The sequence below is a fragment of the Bufo bufo genome, chromosome 2, assembly GCF_905171765.1.
Source record: "Bufo bufo chromosome 2, aBufBuf1.1, whole genome shotgun sequence".
NCBI lineage: Eukaryota > Metazoa > Chordata > Amphibia > Anura > Bufonidae > Bufo > Bufo bufo.
In genome coordinates this window covers 774,193,918-774,212,803 of record NC_053390.1, presented here as the reverse complement: position 1 = coordinate 774,212,803, position 18,886 = coordinate 774,193,918, and the positions used below count along the sequence as shown (strand labels likewise).

The 18,886-nt window shown below is 44.7% G+C and overlaps 1 long non-coding RNA gene across 1 annotated transcript; it reads left to right on the top strand.

Moving 5' to 3' along the window:
- The first annotated feature begins 17,633 nt into the window (after positions 1 to 17,633).
- LOC120991870 lies at positions 17,634 to 18,058 on the top strand. Its single transcript, XR_005776841.1, has 3 exons — positions 17,634 to 17,694; positions 17,785 to 17,857; positions 17,971 to 18,058. It is a non-coding gene; the product is annotated as an uncharacterized LOC120991870 (long non-coding RNA).
- The last annotated feature ends 828 nt before the right edge of the window (positions 18,059 to 18,886 follow it).

Genomic DNA, 18,886 nt, shown 5'->3' with positions numbered 1-18,886 from the left:
GCTGTATACTGCTTGGATACAAGTTATCTTCAGTAAAGAAAAGTTTGAACTTTAACTAAAGGTCTGGACATCATTTCTGCTGCAAAATTCCTCTATTACTCCTACTATCACTGCACTCAAATTTATTGCAAGTGAGCCAGGAGTCCAGCCGTACCCAGGTAGGAGACACCGTTGACACCATTATCATCACCCTATAGAGACATTATAGGCCATTACACCACTCTGGCATTCCTAATCTGGGACGAGCGTTATAACATCTTAGGAGGATCCTGGGATAGTACCCTGCGCACGCTGCAATTGGCGTCACAAACAAATACAGAACTATTATCCACCCGTATCCTGGCCCACTGAATAAGTGGCGTCAGCGTACCCGTATCCTGCTCATTGCAGATGTAGCAAGTGATTTAGCAGAGTTGTATCAGCATACTTGAGACTAGAATAGCTGATGTAGCAGAGTCGTAGCAGCATAATGGAGGGTGGTTTAGCAGACATGGGTTTGTACAACTTGGCACAGTGACTTTACAGGTGCGCCCTGGGTTTTTATGTTGACCTGATGCTAAGAGACTGGACTGACCAGAGGAAGGGACTGAGGCAGCACTGAGCGTTCTATCCGAGACAGGTGAGTAATAGGTGGACATTGACAAAATTTTATATGGGAAGGGGGGGGGGGGGGTCTCATGATCTCTGTGTGCTCCCCCATGTTCATTCAATACAAAAAGTTTTTTTTTTATTGGATCTATTTAGTTTACTGAAAGTCATACTCAAATAAGAATAGACATGAAATGCATTTAATATGAAATTTTATCTCACACACAGAATATATATTATTTTTATGATCTGTACTCCACGGCTATGTTACTTGGTTTCTGCAATAACCTGAATAAAACGTATGCGGTTAACATTTGTGATAGTCCGTTATTTAGCTCACCTTTCCAGAGGTGAAAAGGTAGTGGGATTAGTCAGATTATTTCGCACAAGGAGACCTCAGGAGACAGAAGTGCATTTCAACAGGCGTCCTGCCAGCTTTATTTCACAGGTTGCATTAAAACACAAAAGGAACACCTAGCCTTGTCCAGGCTCTAACTAAACAATAGGTCCCTCTCTAGGACGTGGCTGAGCTATTCTCAGTCCACCCAACATAAGCACACTGTCTGAACAGCCACCTGTGATACTTGCAGTTTGCAGGCTCTGGCCCTTCAGGGTCCCTCAGTGAGATGTGGCTTCTCTCACTCCCAGGAAGTTCTGAGCAAGTGTGTTGTCAGCCCAGTTATCTAGCAACTCCCCAGGTGCAGCTCATCAGGACCCAGGCTTAGTTTTTTTTTAACCCTTTCCTAAATAACTTTCTTCAGCATATGCTAAGAACCTGGGAGACACATATATACCCCCTCAATTACTTCACCCTGTGAGACACCACACATTTAAAATGACAATTAGTTCACAAGACGCCTTCTGTATCTGGCTGATTATGTAGAAGAAAACCAGGTCATACAAACAATAACCAAATCTGCTTAGTCTATTGAACACTTCTGTCTTCCTGCTGGGTGTCATGTACAGTAACGAAGATAGGAGCTAATTACTAGTGTTGGGCGAACATGCTCGGCCGAACACTAGTTTGGTTAGAGTATTGCGATGCTCGGCACATCGCGGTGTTCAGCCGAATACCGTGTGTGCTCGAGCGCGATGCTCGAGTCTCCTCCCCGCACGTTTGTTGGGTGCTACGCAGCCAATAAACGTGCAGTTAAGTACTGCCATTCACGGTAATGCCGATGACACGTGTTCGGCTCAGTATTAGTCTGGGAGAGCTGGAGAGCAGAAGGGAGAGATAGTGTAGGGAGTGAAATAGGAATATTTTAGTTTTTATACTTGTTATAGACCCAAAAGTCTATTGTGCCTGGCAGCAATATCTATTTTTAGAGCAACCTGCGCTAAATTGCTAAAACTTGCTAGAGACCCAAAAGTCCTTTTAAGGACTATAGTTGTATCTGGCAGCAATATATATTTTTAGCGCAACCTGCGCTAAATATCTTGCTATTGTTTGTCCGCTGCAGACAGTGACATTATCTGCGCTACATCTCCTGTGTAACATGTGCGCAGCCTAAAAATATCTGTGACATCCAGTGTACTTTTTCCGTAGACGGTGTCTGCTGCGGACAGTTACATTACCTGCGCTACATCTCCTGTATAACTTTTGCCCATCCTAAATATCAATTACATTAATTCAGTGTAATTTTTTATTAGCCGCTGGTGACAGCTACACTACTTGCGCTATACCTCCTGTATAACGTTTGTGCATCCTAAATATCAGTGACATTCATTCAGTGTAATTTTTTATTAGGCGGTGGTGACAGCGACATTACTTGCGTTATACCTCCTGTTTAACGTGTGCGCATCCTAAAAATATCAGTGACATTCTGTGTACTTTATTTGCGCATACACTTACAAAACCTGCGCTCCTGTATGTGTGACATACTTTCAAGCATATATACAATTTAATATGCGCAAGGCAAGCAGCAAGGGACGGGGAAGTGGCCGTGCTGCTGATGGTGCACGCAGAGACCGTGGCCCTGGGCGCGGTGATACTGTGCCTGCTGCCAGAGCACAAGAAACACACTCATCCACAATACCTAGCTTCATCTCCTAGTTTACAGGGCGGTGCAGAACACCACTCTCGAAGTCAGACCAGTGCGACCAGGTGGTCGGTTGGATTACAGCAGATAATGCTTCCAGTCGATTAAGCACCACCCTGTCTTCCACAAAGTCCAGTCTCAGTAGCCAAGAGTGTGGTCAACAGAATCCTCACCCTGATCCTCCTTCCTCCCACCATGGAGAGTCTTGCCAAACAAGTGATCCCACACTCGGATATTCAGAGGAGCTCTTTTCATGCCATTCCTTGATTTGGGCCTCTCGCCAAGCCCGTTTGAAGAGGGACATGAAGAGATTGTGTACACTGATGCCCAAACTCTGTACCATCCACAGTCAGAAGAAGATGACGGTGGAGAATGGCAATTAGTGTTACATGAGGTGGATAATGATGATGAGACACAGTTGCCAATAAGTCAACCGCAATTAGTGTCTCAAGAGGTTCATGATGAGGATGAGACACAGTTGTCAATAGCTGAGGTTGTTGTTAGGTCAACAAGGCAGGAGGATGACCAGAGTGAGGAAGTGGAAGAGGAGGTGGTGGACGATGAATTCACTGACCCAACCTGGGAAGGTGGCAAGCCAAGCGAGGACAGCAGTACAGAGGGGGAGCGATCCGCAGCACCGCAACAGGGTGAAAGAGCAAGTGGGGTGGCAAAAGGGAGAAGGCGGGCCACACCAAATAGGCCCGCAACTGTTCCCCGAAGCACCCCCTTGCGACAATCTCCCTTGCCAAGGGGTAGGTGTTCCGCAATTTTTAGATGGTCAGCTCGGCAGCAGGCCCACAAATTTTTTTAAATGGTCAGCTCAGCAGCAGCCCCTCGCCCACAAAATTATTTAGATGGTCAGCTCGGCTGCAGGTCCTCGCCCACAATTTTTTTTAGATGGTCAGCTTGGTAGCAGGGCCTCGCCCCTAATGTTTTAGATGGTTAGATCAGCAGCAGGCCCTCGCCCCTAATGTTTTAGAGGGTCACCAGCAGGCCCCTCCTAATGTTTTTGAGGGTCACCAGCAGGCCATCAATCATAATTTTTCAAGGGTGTGTATGATGCCCTCCTTTATGTGTGATAAAGGGTGTATTGGAGTGCCGATTCCTTGTAATTTTTGGCAGCCCTTTCCCTTAGTGCAAAGGCTTTGAGTGTAGGAGTCCCACTACCTGAACAATTGTACCACAATGTGAATCAGGTCCTCCTTTATGTGATATACAGGTTGTATCGGAGTGCCTCTTCCTTGTAATTTTTGGCAGCACTTGCACTTTTTATACAAGTAAATATACAGGAAAGAATGTTTCCTAACAATTTTTCCTCTAAAATCTATTTTATCTTCGGTTTGGTGCATTTTATTGTCAGTCTGTAAAAGTGGCGTACTACTCGGACAACATCGTTCCCAGCAGCGACCTGGGAGTCCAAGATGCATGCAGACATCCTCCCCATGCTGTTTGAAAACCATTTCAGTGGTGTTTCCATAAATTTCTGACCTTTTTACATCCACCCCTCTTCAGAGCAGGGGGTGCCTGGTTTAATGCTCGGGAGCTCCCGTTGACTTCCATTGTGCTCAGTAGAGCACCCAAGCATCCCGAGGTGTTCTACTCGAGCACCTGAGTACTTTGGTGCTCGACCAACACTACTAATTACCATTGAGAGTCCATGTCGTCAGCTTGCAAATCAAGGATTCCAGCTGCAAATCAGGGTTTGGAATATGGGAATCATGGGACTTGATGACAAGCACTCAAGGATTTCATTAACATTTGTTAGCTAAGGCTTTTGCCTTTCACCTGGATAATATGATATTATTAGAGTCCATAATAAATACAGCAGTGGAGGAGAAGCAGACAGTGACATTTCATGTTTGCACTGAATGCCATCATAATGTCAATTATCCAGAACATTGCCGCTTGAGAGTCGATGATTGGAAAGTGTCTCTTTAGTCATCTCACACACAGAAGATAATTAGTACCACACCGTGAAGGCGATTTTATATATCTGTCAATAAAATTGCCATCTACAGCTAGAAAAATGATGATAACATGGTCTCCAAAGGGCTCTCGTTATAACAACTCTACTAAGTGAAGAATAAGTAGTTGACTTTCTTTCCTTTGATGTAGATGTAATTGTCCATACCTGTTCCTGGGCCAGAAATACATCTTCTTGGTAAAGAATACAGATGAGCAAATCATTCAAAATTATTTTCAGGTTTGATTAAGCTGAAATGGTTTAACGATTCAATTTAAGTACAAATTAAATATACCCGGGTCGAAAGTGGTCCACCTTTTTTCTCTCTTGTGTGTTTTTTTTTTTACATTTTCATTAGTTTCTCTTTGCAAAAATTGAATCACAAAAAAATCAGATTCATATACAACTCAAATTTTTACAACATCCTGGTAGCATCCAATTAGTTTAGAATCGATTCACTCATCTCTAGTAAGGATGATATCAAAGCATCTAGAAGTCTATACCTGGCTTTAATATTAAAGCGGAGGTATTCCACTTTCCATATTTTCTATCTGGGTACATAGATGTCTTAGAGGGGATGTCCCTCTATTAGCTAGCGGGGTCAACCATACAGTATATTAAATAGTTGCGCATTTATTTCAATGTGTAAAAGTTTCAGAATGAAGGGTATTGTCACAGATGTACCAAGACATACGGTTAGAAACAAGGAAAGGGATGAATGGAAGACGGCTTTTACGCAAAATTAGAGAAGTGTGTTTTTGCTGTACACGAGGTGCAGTTTTTGGGCTACCTGCTGTCATCATCGGGTTTTCGAATGGATCCAGAGAAAGTCCGTGCTGTATTGGACTGGGATCGACCCGAAAATCTGAAGGCGGTTTTTGGGGTTCACCTACTACTACTGAAAATGTATTCAGAACTATTTGACAGTAGTAAAACCCTTAACTGACATGAGTAAGAAAGGGACATATGTTTCAGTGTGGTCTGATTCGGCGTTGCGAGCCTTTTCTGCGATTAAGGAATGCTTCTCTTCTGCCCCTATATTGGTGCAGCCGGATGTATCACAACCTTTCATTGTAGAAGTAGACGCGTCCGAGGTGGGGGTAGTAGCAGTTTTATCGCAGGGCCCGTCACCTGGTATATGGCGTCCATGTGCCTTTTTCTCAAAAAAAAAAAACTCTCTGCCGCAGAGAGAAATTATGATGTGGGTAACAGAGACTTACTGGCCATTAAGTTGGGTTTTGAGGAATGGCTTACCTGGAGTCGGCTAAACGACTGAACCTGAGGCAGGCCAGATGGTCTTTGTTTTTCACCAGATTCTATTTCACTGTCACCTATCGTCCTGGGGTTAAGAACGTCAAGGAAGATGCCTTGTCACATAGTTTTTCTGGAGGTGGTAATTTTGAAAGAGTCCTTTACTGTCGGAAGGTGTGGTGATATCTGCTCTTTATCCTGATCTAGAGGTGAGGGTGTTAGAGGCCCAGGGAGACGCACCGGATTCTTGTCCCTCTGGGAAACAGTTTGTGCCATCGGAATTGTGTCACGAGGTGTTTGAGGAACATCACTGTATGGTTCTTACGGGACACCCTTAGAGCAGATCCACTGCCGACCTCATCTCTCGTAGATGGTGCCCAGGGTTGCGAAAGTGTGTTGAGGACTATGTGTCAGCCTGTAGTACCTGTGCACGTGCTGAGGTGACACATCCTCGTCCTTCCGGATCTCTACTTCCGTTGCACATCCCGTCCAGACCATGGACTCACTTATCCATGAATTTTATCACTGATCTACCTAATTATTCAGGAAAGACGGTTATTCTGGTGGTAGTTGATCGCTTTAGTAAAATGGTGCACTTTATAGTGTTTGCCTACCTAATGCTAAAACACTTGCACAAGTGTTTGTTGACAACATTGTCAAACTCCATGGCATTCCCTCTGACGTGGTCTCGGATCGTGGGACTCAGTTTGTTTCCAGATTCTGGAAGGCTTATGGAGTTATGTTCAGTGTCGTACACGTCATTTGAAGAGGCAGTGCGGTGGGTGCGACGTTTCGGGTATGGGGCGTTGTTGGCGAAAACGGACATTGAGGCCGCTTTTCGTTTGTTGCCCATTCATCCAGATAGCTTTCACTTACTCGGTTTTAGATGGGAGGGGCAATTTTATGTGGATTGCTGCTTACCTATGGGTTGTGCTATTTCTTGTTCTTTGTTCGAAATGTTTAGTTCATTTTTAGAATGGGTGGTGAAGCGAGAAGCGGGTTGGAACTCTGTGTTACACTATCTAGACGATTTTTTGTTTCTTGGTCCTGCTGGTTCACGGGTTTGTTCGGTGTTGTTGTGCACCATGGAGCGAGTGGCAGACAGGTTCGGGGTGCCGTTAGCGGTGGAAAAAACTGAGGGACCGGCTACATCGGTCAAGTTTTTGGGCATAGAAATTGATAGCGTGGCAATGGAGTGCAGGTTGCCAGAAGATAAGGTGGTAGATTTGCGAGGTGAGGTAGCGTTTCTGCGTAGGAAAAAGAAAGTGCAGTTACATCGCGTACAGTCGGTTTTGGGTAAATTGAATTTTGCTTGCAGAATTTTGCCCATGGGTCAGGTGTTTTGTAGGCGATTGGCCATGGCTACTGCGGGAGTTAAGGTACCTTTCCATTTTTTAGGGTTGTCTGCGGAAGTGAGGGAGGATTTAGGCATTTGGGAGCGTTTTTTGGGGGATTATAACGGCCGTTCGATTTGGATGGAGGCGCCCGTTTCTAGTGCAGATTTGGAATTGTTTACGGATGCGTCGGGTTCTTGCGGGTATGGCGCGTATTGTCAAGGGCATTGGAGTGCGGGGCCTTGGCTGGAGGAGTGGAGAGGGGCCGGCTTGCTTGGTAATCTAGCGTTGTTGGAGTTGTTCCCAATAGTCTTGGCGACTGAACTGTGGGGGGAATTGTTACGGAATAAACGGGTGCGTTTTTGTTGTGATAATTTGGGTGTGGTGCAAGCGGTTAATAGTCAGTCAGCTAATTCACCTCCTGTTGTGTTTGCTTCGGCACCTGGTCCTCAGAGGGTTACGTTTGAATGCTTGTTTTGTGGCGGTGCATGTTCCTGGTGTTGATAATTCTATCGCTGATTCCCTTTCTCGTTTTCAGTGGCAACCTATACCAAGTAGACCGCAACTTTTTTGTACCATGCCCGGGTTTTGCGCATGGCATTATATGGCTTGAGGACTTGATCAGAGAGATCAACTCCTCCCATATACCGATTGAAGTCGACGATACAATCGGGCTTGAGGACCGTTGCCGCGGTATCTCGCACAGAGACGGGGGTGGTGCTGTTACCGTGGATTGTGAACAGCATAAGGACATCACTCAGTGGGACAGTTTTCACAGTTTGGTGCCCAGCGCGGATGCTACGGGTCTGCCCTGTCCTCAGTGGCTCTGGAGCGTGGCCTTGGGGTCTCATCAGATCTGATTCGGCAGTCCGTAAGTAGGAGTACGTGGTCTGCTTATTCTTCAGTGTGGTCTCATTGGGAGCGGCTTGTGGATCAGGTGGGGGGTTGTTAGGCAGTGGAGGATTTTCATGTGCTGTTGGTTTATTTTGTGGGGTTGGCTTATAGTTCGGGATTGTCTTTCTCGGTGGCTTCTAAAAGGGTGGCGGCTGTGGCTTTTTGGTTGCGTCTGCGTAGTTTAGCTGACGTATCCCGGAGTTTTTTGGTGCGCCAGGCTCTGAAGGGCTATAGGCGCAGTGCTGTTAGGAAGGACGCTCGTCGTCCGGTTTCCTTTTCGGTGTTACAACAGTTGTGGGAGCAGGTTTGTGTGGTGTGCAATTCTGAGTATGAAGTGTGTTTGTTTAGGGCCGCGTTCTCTTTGGCTTTCTTCGGGGCCTTTAGTGTCTCTGAGCTGGTGGCGATTAGTAGGGCGCGTGACGGTGGATTGTTGATGGATGACATTCGTTTGGGTGAGGAAGGTGTACGATGTGTATTGCGTAAGTCGAAAACTGATCAAGTCGGTAAGGGGGTTTGTGTTTTGTTGCGCCCATTAGCTGGGTCTGTGCAGTGCTCTGTTTGGTGTGTGGAGGAGTTTTTGTTATTACGGCCTGGTGTGGCGGGTTCCTTTTTGATGCACCAAGATGGTTCGGTGATGTCTCGTTTCCAGTTTGTGGCGATCTTCAGGCGGTGTCTGGCGGCTGCGGGTCATCCGGCCATGGAGTTTGCGTCTAATTCTTTCAGGATCGGGGCGGCGACTGAAGCGGCAAGGTGGGGTCTCAGTGATATAGCTATCAAGCGGATTGGACGATGGGAATCAGATTGCTTTCGGGGATATATTCGCTCTCATATGTTGTAGTGGGGGAGGAGGTTCGTTGGAGTTTGCATGTTCGGGTCAAGTCTCATTGTGTTTGTTTTTTAGGGTTATCTTCGTGTTTGGCGTGGATTCTGGGTCATTCCTACGTTCACTGGGGAGCGCTGAGAGCCGGCGGGCGGAGGAACGGAAAGCAATTGAGTTTTCGGCCGGAGGAGTTGCAAGTACGGTGGATTGGCTCGAGAGGGATGTTGTGGGGTAGGGTGTTGCCGGAGTTTCATGCTTTTGCGGGGTTGGTAAGGCCCCCAGACATTTTAGTTCTGCACGTTGGGGGGAACGATTTAGGTGTTCGTTTCTCTAGGGATGTAATACGTGACATCAAACTGGATTTGTTGCGGTTGCTGGGTGAATTTCCTGATTTGTTGGTTGTTTGGTCTGAGGTGGTTGCTAGAAGGTCATGGCGGTTTGCGAGGTCAGTAGTTCGAATTAATAAGGCGCGGGCGAAGCTAAATAAGGAGGTTGGTCGTTTTGTCCGTTGTCAGGGCGGATTTGTGGTTCGACATAGGGAGTTGGAGGCTGCGTCACCTCAAGGGCTGATGGTGTGCATCTTAATGATGTGGGTATGGATTTGTGTGCCTCGGGGTTACAGGATGGTCTTGAGATAGCTTTGAGGGTGTGGCGGGACGTCCACAGGTGAGGTGTCTCCTGTGTTCGTTTGTGGCAGGTTAATGGAGGGTCCTGGAAGGCAATACAATATTTAAGAGGTGCATGACACGTTGGAGAGTGCATCTCATGAGATTCGTTAAGCTGATGGCTGGGACTCCTGTTTGGGCTAAAATGCCCACAGGGGTGGATGGAGATATAATTTTGAAGGATTTGGTACCTTTGGGTCGGTGACTGCGGCCAAGGGTAAGGTGGAGAGTCAAGTGGAGATGGGAGTGAAGAACGCAGCTTGCTTGGGTTGCCTTCTAGGATCCTTTCGCAATGTGTTGGAAGTTATTGCATTTATTTATGTGTTTATGTGTTCATTATTATGATTGTTAAAAGAAAAGTTGATGAAGAATTTGTTGTTTAATAAACGGGCTGCTACGGCCATTTATACCAAGAAGTTTGTGTCAGAGTGTTAATTGGGAGTGAGGGTATTTGGTGTTAGGTCTGGCAGCTGACGGAATGTGATCTTCCATCCTATTAAGTCATTAAAGGGCCAGTAGCCCAGCAAAAGTGGACTCGTGTCTGAAAGTTTTTCCTGCTACGAGACTGTTTGTTGCCATGGGTCTCGGGGAAGAATACATCCGACGGACGTGGGAGATTAAACGGCAGGAAAAACTGGTCAAACAGATGGGTTGTACCCCAAGTGAGTTGGCGAAATTTGATGCTGAGCGAGAGGCTCTGGAGGCGCAGCTGCAGCTAGCCCTGAATAGAGGGTCCTCAACGCTGTATGGACCCTGCACAAAGTTCCAAGAGATCAGCAATGTACCGGGAACACCGGAGAAAAAGCAAAGATATGCCGTTGCCAAGGGCAACCGTCGGGAAGATAAAGAGGGGGAGAGTGGTTCAGCTCTCAGGAAGTCGAGTGTTCCCTACCAGTGGAGACAGAGTCCTAGAAAGGATGTGCCGAGGATCTGCGAGGCGGTTGCTAAGGGCGACCAACCACAACAGCGTGCGGCTGTCCAGCAGTTATGGAGCGGAGCAAGTGGCTCATATTCTGCGGCTGGAGTATCCTTGGCTCCCGGGACTGCTAAACCCGTGACATCGCTGGATAAGATTGTTCCTGTTATTGATTATGTGGCAGACCCAGTGACCATAAGCCGACGGCAGTTGATACCTGTCGGGCCGGTAGGTGAGTCGCGGAGTCAAGAAACTATTGCAAAAATGTGTGATAACGTGGAAAAACCAGTGTCTGAACAGGCGGGTAAGCTTGTTGTGATTGCTCCCTCGCAGGAATCTGCAGGGGAGAATATTCTTGTGTTACCCAAAATGCCCGGAATCAAGGCTAGACATGGGATGACAAGGATCTGGGATCCCATGCTAGCCCAGGTAAGAGGTAGCACAATATTGAAACCTGAGACTGGTAAAATAATAAAGGTGCTGGATAGTGCTGAGCGAACTTGTGTTTTAAAGAGGACCTTTACCAAAAAAATCATTGTTCAATTATCACACTACCTTATTGTGCTGCTGCCAGTGATGCCCAGACACCTTTTCTTTTTTCAAATGGACCCCCCGTTTCGCATGCTGCGCTCCCCGTTAGTTTCGGCGCCTCATATGCAAATGAGGCGTCTAGGTTATAGTAGGCGTCGATCTCTCTTAGGTATGCTGGGCGGTCTTCACTTCTCCCTGGCTGCGAGCGCATCCAATCGCAGCGCTCGGCTCTTAGCCAGGGAGAAGGAGCTCAAGTTCTCTCAAGAACCGCGAGAACTTCAGCTTGCAGAGTACCGGAGCCGGTGCCATCTTAGAATCCCCAGCGCAGAAGACGATGGCAGCGACAGCAGCAGCAGTATCGGCATCCTGCAGGTAAGTGTCAAAATCACCCCTAAACCAACGAGCATGATGTCTCTAATGTGATATTCCCCTCAGGCAACGAGCATGCAGGGGGGTAGTAGTACCTACCCCCTCAGTGCCCCCCTCCCCCCAAGGCAACGAGCATGACTGGGGGTATTAGTACCTACCCCCTCAGTGCCCCCCTCCCCTGAGGCAACGAGCATGACATGAGGTAGTAGTACCTACCCCCTCAGTGCCCCCCTCCCCTAGGCAATGAGCATGACTGGGGCTAGAAGTACCTACCCCCCCCCAGTGCCCCCTCCCCCTAAGGCAAAGAGCATGACTGGGGGTAGTAGTACCTACCCCCTCAGTGCCCCCCTCCCCCTGAGGCAACGAGCATGCAGGGGGGTAGTAGTACCTACCCCCTCTGTGCCCCCCTCCCCCTAAGGCAACGAGCATGACTGGGGGTAGTAGTACCTACCCCCTCAGTGCCCCCCTCCCCTGAGGCAACGAGCATGACTGGAGGTAGTAGTACCTACCCCCTCAGAGCCCCCCTCCCCTAGGCAACGAGCATGATTGGGGGTAGTAGTACCTACCCCCTCAGTGCCCCCCTCCCCCTAAGGCAACGAGCATGACTGGGGGTAGTAGTACCTACCCCCTCAGTGCCCCCCTCCCCCTAAGGCAATGAGCATGACTGGGGGTAGTAGTACCTACCCCCTCAGTGCCCCCCTCCCCTGAGGCAATGAGCATGCAGGGGGGTAGTAGTACCTACCCCCTCCCCCAAGGCAATGAGCATGACTGGGGGTAGTAGTACCTACCCCCTCCCCCTAAGGCAACGAGCATGACTGGGGCAGTAGTACCTACCCTCTCCCCCTAAGGCAATGAGCATGACTGAGAGTAGTAGTACCTACCCCCTCAGTTCCCCCCTCCCCTAGGCAACAAGCATGACTGGGGGTAGTAGTACCTACCCCTCTGTGCCCCCCTCCCCCTAAGGCAACGAGCATGACTGGGGGTAGTAGTACCTCCCTCCTCAGTGCCCCCATCCCCTGAGGCAACGAGCATGCAGGGCGGTAGTAGTACCTACCCCCTCTGTGCCCCCCTCCACCTAGGCAATGAGCATGACTGGGGGTAGTAGTACCTACCCCCTCCCCCTAAGGCAACGAGCATGACTGGGGGTAGTAGTACCTACCCCCTCCCCCTAAGGCAACGAGCATGACTGGGGTATTAGTACCTACCCCCTCCGTTCCCCCCTCCCCTAGGCAACAAGCATGACTAGGGGTAGTAGTACCTACCCCCTCAGTGCCCCCCTCCCCCTAAGGCAACTAGCATGACTGGGGGTAGTAGTACCTACCCCCTCCCCCTAAGGCAACGAGCATGACTGGGGGTAGTAGTACCTACCCCCTCAGTGCCCCCCCCCCTGAGGCAACGAATATGAAGGGACGAGACACTTTGTCCACTGTGGCAATATTACTGTTGCCATTTATACTATCTCTCCTTACTGAGGGCTAAATAATTTTATTCATTTTTCACTAAATAAGTTGTCACTGTGTCTAAACATCTGTATTTATATAGTAAAGTAATGATTTTTCATGACGCATTGAAACTTTTTTTTTTTTGTTTTGCAGATAAGAGTTTGGACGTCATCCAGTTTGCAGAAGAGAACTGAAAAGTAAAGTGGAAACTACTTATTAAAATGGTTGACGAGGGCATGAGCTGGGGAGTCATTATTTCAATAAAGTGGTTCCAAACATGGCTATTGGTACTCGTGCTATTCTATACTTGCAGTGGTAGTAATGGTTACCTCTGTACAGAGGCTCCCATCACTATGACCGGGTCTTATTGTCGGCCAGCTTGTTTTGGATTGTGACAACTGTGCCGACAGTAAAACCCAAATCAATTACCCCGGTACCCAAAGCCCCAGGGGTGTCGGGAAGAGCCGGGTTGCCGTCAAGCGTGAAACCATCTGATGTGATGGTTTCTCTCTTGGGGCGGCTGCGGGCTGTTATTACTAGGCTGAGAAGGAGCCAAAAACCATGGACCTTCTCACCCTGATAATGGCAGCTCCCAGCTGTTGGTTTACCTTTGGCTGGTTATGATATTTTACGGGGGGACCCCACTCCTTTTTTTTTTTTGGCATTTTGGTTTAAAAAAGGCACTGAGGCCAACCGTGTTATCATAATCAGCCCCAGATCAACCAAACGAGGATAATACATTGTTTTCTACTATAAGGCGAGCTTGTTGTCCAACTGGCTTATGGAGGATTGTTTGTACTCCGGCTCTCGTTGGGTTCTTCTCAGCCAGATGTGAAAAACTGCCAGTAATACTCCCTTTGCCTACTATTACGTTACAGCTGCTTCCGTTTCTAACACTGCAAGTAATTTTTCCATATACAAACAAGCCATGTTTGACTACAACGACTTTATTGAAATATATGCTACACTATTACAGCCGTCTCATTTTTATATCTATTTCCATTCGGTTCTATGCTAATTAGATAAGAAACAATCCAAGTATTGTGTAGAAAACGCACTGATGTCAACTGTCATATGACTGTAATAACCGAAGCAAAATAGACCCTATTGCTGTTTTTATAGGGGACAGTGGATAGAAGACTATGGTAGGTTTAGTAGTACATACAACAAAATTGAAAAAAAACAACTCATTTTACAATGGTGGGAGAGTATACGTATCAGATCAACCACGCTTGCAGACACTAAATTCTAGTGGCCACACTCAACAACCTGATAATCATAATATTACAACCATCCAAATAAATATGTATAAATAAAAAAATTTGAAGTGTCAAATGTTTCTTAGTTTACTGAACAAAATTTTATTCAACCCCAAATCGGGATGGCCTATAACAGTATTTTAAAAAATATATTATATCATTAATTTTAGGATATCAAACATATCTTTGTGTGACCGAGTTCATTTCCAATATTAAACCATATCAAACAGGTACTTATTAATTATTTTTTTAAGTCTAATTTTTTTCAACAAATAGATACAATTTTTTAAATTATAATTTGATTACTTTGGTTTGTTATAGTGGTTTCTGTGGTAAGGATTTGTAGGTACCTACCATACAGGTAAATTAAAATACAAAGTTCATATCTGGAAGAAGAATCATCTTGCGTGAAGTTATGGAGTTCAAAACCCAAATCAATGTTTTAAATGGGTTATTTTCAAGTTCAACGATTAAAAGTTTTTGTGTTTATACATTTGAAAAACATTTATGGTAAGTAGTAAACATTGGTAAGTATTGAATACAGAAGTTTCCTTCAAAGCTTCAACAATGGACAAAGACAGAAGATTAATCTTTTTTTGGTGTTCCCCAAAAATATTCCATGTTGGAATAAGTTGTCTACTAGATCTTCGGTTCTACATTACAAAGTTAGTTATTTTTTATCAAAAAAATTGTAAGTTTAATTTTTCTTTACCATTTCTATCCATTCAATATATATTTATTAATTTTGTCTTTTTTTCTCCAACAGGAATTTTGAAAATGCCATCCACTTGTTGGATCAAGAACTGTTTTTTTTGTTGCAGGACGTCTCCACAACGGCCACGAAATTAAATTGCACTGCTTTCCCAACAGTAGGGAAAGAATAATGGAATAGTTGTCAATATTAATTCCTTTGGGGGGAGAGGAATTAAATTGTATAGCCGAAGACATTATTACATGCAAAAAGAAAAATTATAATAAATATAAAACTGTTTTCTTTACATTTCACAGAAGACAGTTTAATTGTCAATGCTAGCGGCCGTGTAGTTCGTCCAATTTCGAATCCAACCATATTTGAAAATGTATTGGATTCGGAAAGGAAAGTGGCAGACAATTTGAAAAAAAGAAAAAGAATCCAAAAAACAAAATTTGAAAATCTGAGTGGGCAACAGTTTGATAATATAGTTGTGTCCTCAGAATCATCTTTAAATCCCGAGTCAAGCGGGCAGACTGAATTTGTTTCTTGCGTGGAAAATCAACAAGTAACAGAGACTGTTGAAATTCCAACTTCACAATTCAGTGATGCTTCGACTCAGATCAATTATGATTTAACAAATTCAATAATTATTACTCGAGAATCAAACGTGGTCCTTGTGGAACAAGAATCCCCTCTAAGACATCTTACTCATATTGTAACTGAATCTACACCTTTACCAAAAGCTTCAACAAATCTAAATCAAAGTAGCATTCCTTTTGTTAGCCTGCTGTCTCCTATTACTATGAAAAAAGACCAAAATTTTGTTGCAACCTGAAGATGTTGATAACTGTGATGATGATGTGGTTAGTGGATTTTTTCCATTAACTGGAGAAATTCAGGAGTTCAGCAATATTGTCCGTCATGCTGAAGCTGATGTAGGTGAAGGTCTGGATTCAAGGGATAACTCGTATGACCCTTTGATGATAAGCCACTGCTCATCTGATTTGATTTCATTACAGTCAGTTTTTGAATCTGACCATGATAATTCAATCCCTGAACTAACCGTTGAAGACATGGTGAGTGATGCTAAATTTATAGTTAAAGAAAGTTGCCTTGATGCACTTCTACGTCAGGTGAAATGTCCGTATACATACGGTTGTAATCTAACCATATGTTCGTTTTCTAAACAAAGACAGGGAAGTGCTTTGACAATTCGTGGTAGTTGTAGGAGGGGGCACTCGTCTTTATTATGGAGTACCCAGCCTAAAATTGGTAGTTTTTGGAGTGGCAATGTTCTTTTAGCTGCTTCAATATTGTGCAGTGGACTAAATTTTCAAAAAGGCAACGAGTTTTTTAACATTTTTGGTTTAACCGCATTTTCAGAGACAAGTTTTTACCGTTATCAAACCAAATTTATTTTCCCTGCAATTGATATTGCCTGGCTGGAAGAAAAGAGAAAAGTACATGAAGAAATGCATGCTTTTCCCATGTGTATAGCTGGAGATGGTCAATGTGATAGCCCTGGCCACTCTGCCAAATATTGTACATACACAGTTATGGACCTGTATACAGAAAAAAAAAATTGATTTTGAAGTTGTGCATCGAAGCCAGTGCAGTTCTTCAGTTGCTATGGAGAAGTTTGGTTTTAAAAGAGTTATGGAAAGATTAATTAACAACAGCTTTGACGTATGTGTCTTTGTCTCTGATCGACATGTCAGTTTCCAAAAGTTGATGCGTGAGTTGTACACTGACATAGACCATCAGTTTGACATTTGGCATTACGCAAAGTCTATAAAAAGAAATTGTTAAAGGCAAGTAACGGAAGAGCTAGACAGGAACTGAAACCTTGGATCGATAAGATAGTGAACCATTTCTGGTGGAGTGTAAAAACGTGTGACCACAATTAAGTTTTCTTCAGGGAACGTTGGAATTCTGTTCTCTATCACATACTAGACATGCACGAGTGGGAAAATGGAGAACACTACAAAAAATGCTCCCATGAAGAATTAAATGAAAACCCTTCAGTATTATGGCTAAAATAGGAGAGTACCGCTTTCTGTAGACTGGAGGAGATCGTCCAAAATCAACAATTCTTGAGCGATGTTCCACACTTGATCAGAAATTGCCACACTGGACCACTTGAAGCCTTCCATAGCTTAGTACTAAAGTTTCGTACTAAAAGAATACATTTTGGAATTGATGGCATGGAAGCTAGAACAAAACTTGCTATTTTAGCACATAATAATAATCTGGGAAGAGAACAAGCAGTTGTTAAACTCCCAACATCTGTCTCAGCTCCCATTGGTACAAAACGAACAAAATTAATTCTTCCAAAGGGGAAAAAACGCTGCACGGTGAAAAACGTTTATGAACCAATGAATATAGAACATGTTGAGAAAATTTTAGCCGACTGTTTAAAAATAGCTTTAGGAGACCTGACATCAGAATGGAATAGTCAGACACCAGATCTTCCACCCAACATTGCAAATGTTGAGCGGCCTAAAAAAGAAGTTGTTCTACGTCAACATTGGTCTCGGTTTGGCAAGTAATAATTATTGACTGGTCAGCTATCCTGATAAACAAAAATTTTAGTTTTCAGTTCCATCCAATATCGATTGTTGCTTTTCCGTTACTTTTCTATTTTTGATTGGTTACTGGTTTTGGTTTATGAGAAACCTAACTTTTTTGTAAGTGATTTAATGTTTGCAGATTCAAAGTTTTTTTTATTTCCTGGTTTGAGAACATCTCTGTAGCCGTGGCGTGCGATTGTTCCAATCAACTCTACGGTAGGTGGATGCAAAGAGGAAAAGTTTTCCTGTTACAGTGTGTGTCTTTTGGGCTGACTAACAATTTGCTTTGTGCAAAGACGGAGAAGAAGGAAGAAGCCCCCCTGTCTTTCCTGGACGGGACATCGCCGATTGTACAAGCGGTAAGAAAGGAGTAACGTGGACATATCCCACTGTACGGATTCCTAATTGGTGTTATTCATTTTTCAAACCACTTTCCTTTTTTGTTACAGGTGGATGACTGAGTGGAGGAGATCATCGCTTTAGACTTGTGGTGTGATATATTTTTTTCCATGTGGCTCTACGGTAGGTGCATGAAAATAGAAAATGTTTTCTGGCTTGGGTGTTTGACTTTTTCTTTCAACAGGCAGTGTTTTGAACATAATTTTCATGACTTTACAATTACCTTTTGTACACAGGTGGAGAAGATGGAAATGCCCTGGCTTGCCTTGACGGGACAGAACACAGCGATGTATATAACTCATCAGAGAGCACAGTGTTTCTAGCACACTACAAAAATTGTATGCTCTGTGTAAGTCATTGTCTTTTTGATTGTCTGTGACAAATCCTATATATATTTTTTGTAATGTTGAAGTTTTATAGCCAAGTAAAGTAAAAAAACATTGTAATAATATTATGTTCTGTATTGACCAAAGTCATTGGCTATTATACTATTGTAAAATTTTTCCTAAAATGTATATATGTTTATGTAAATTTCTAGTTTTATAGCCAAGTCAAAACTAGAAAAAAAATGGTCTAATTATTATGCTCTGTAATTACCTACGTTATTATCTGTTATATTTTATCTGAATTCCAGAACTCTTGTAAAATTTTTAGTAATATGTATATATATTTTTTTGTATGTGTTGTTTCACACTTGCGGCAGAATGGATACGTCAGCCGGTTCACCGTGTCGGACCAGTTCTGCCGCTATTTCACCGGACCACCACTTCGTCTCCATTGACTATAATGTTGACGGTGGGGGAGCTGCGGCGCAGCATGGCAGTGCCGGGCGATAGGCCACTGGACGAAAAGTAAAGTCATACTTTTTCGTCCAGTGGCCTCTCACCCCGCACTGCCGCGCTGAGCCGGAGTTCCACCACCATCCCCATAATAGTCAATGGGGACGGAGAAACAAAATAGCAGCAGGACTGATCCGACAGGGTGAACAGGCTGCAGGATCCGTCATGCCGCAAGTGTGAAAGTACCCAAATCATGAAGTATTATAGCCCAGTAGGGGTACTTTTACATTTGTGGCCTGTCGGATCCGTCCGGCCGCAAGTATGAAGCTAATCTAAACATAAGAAAAAAATGGTATAAATATTATTCTCTGTA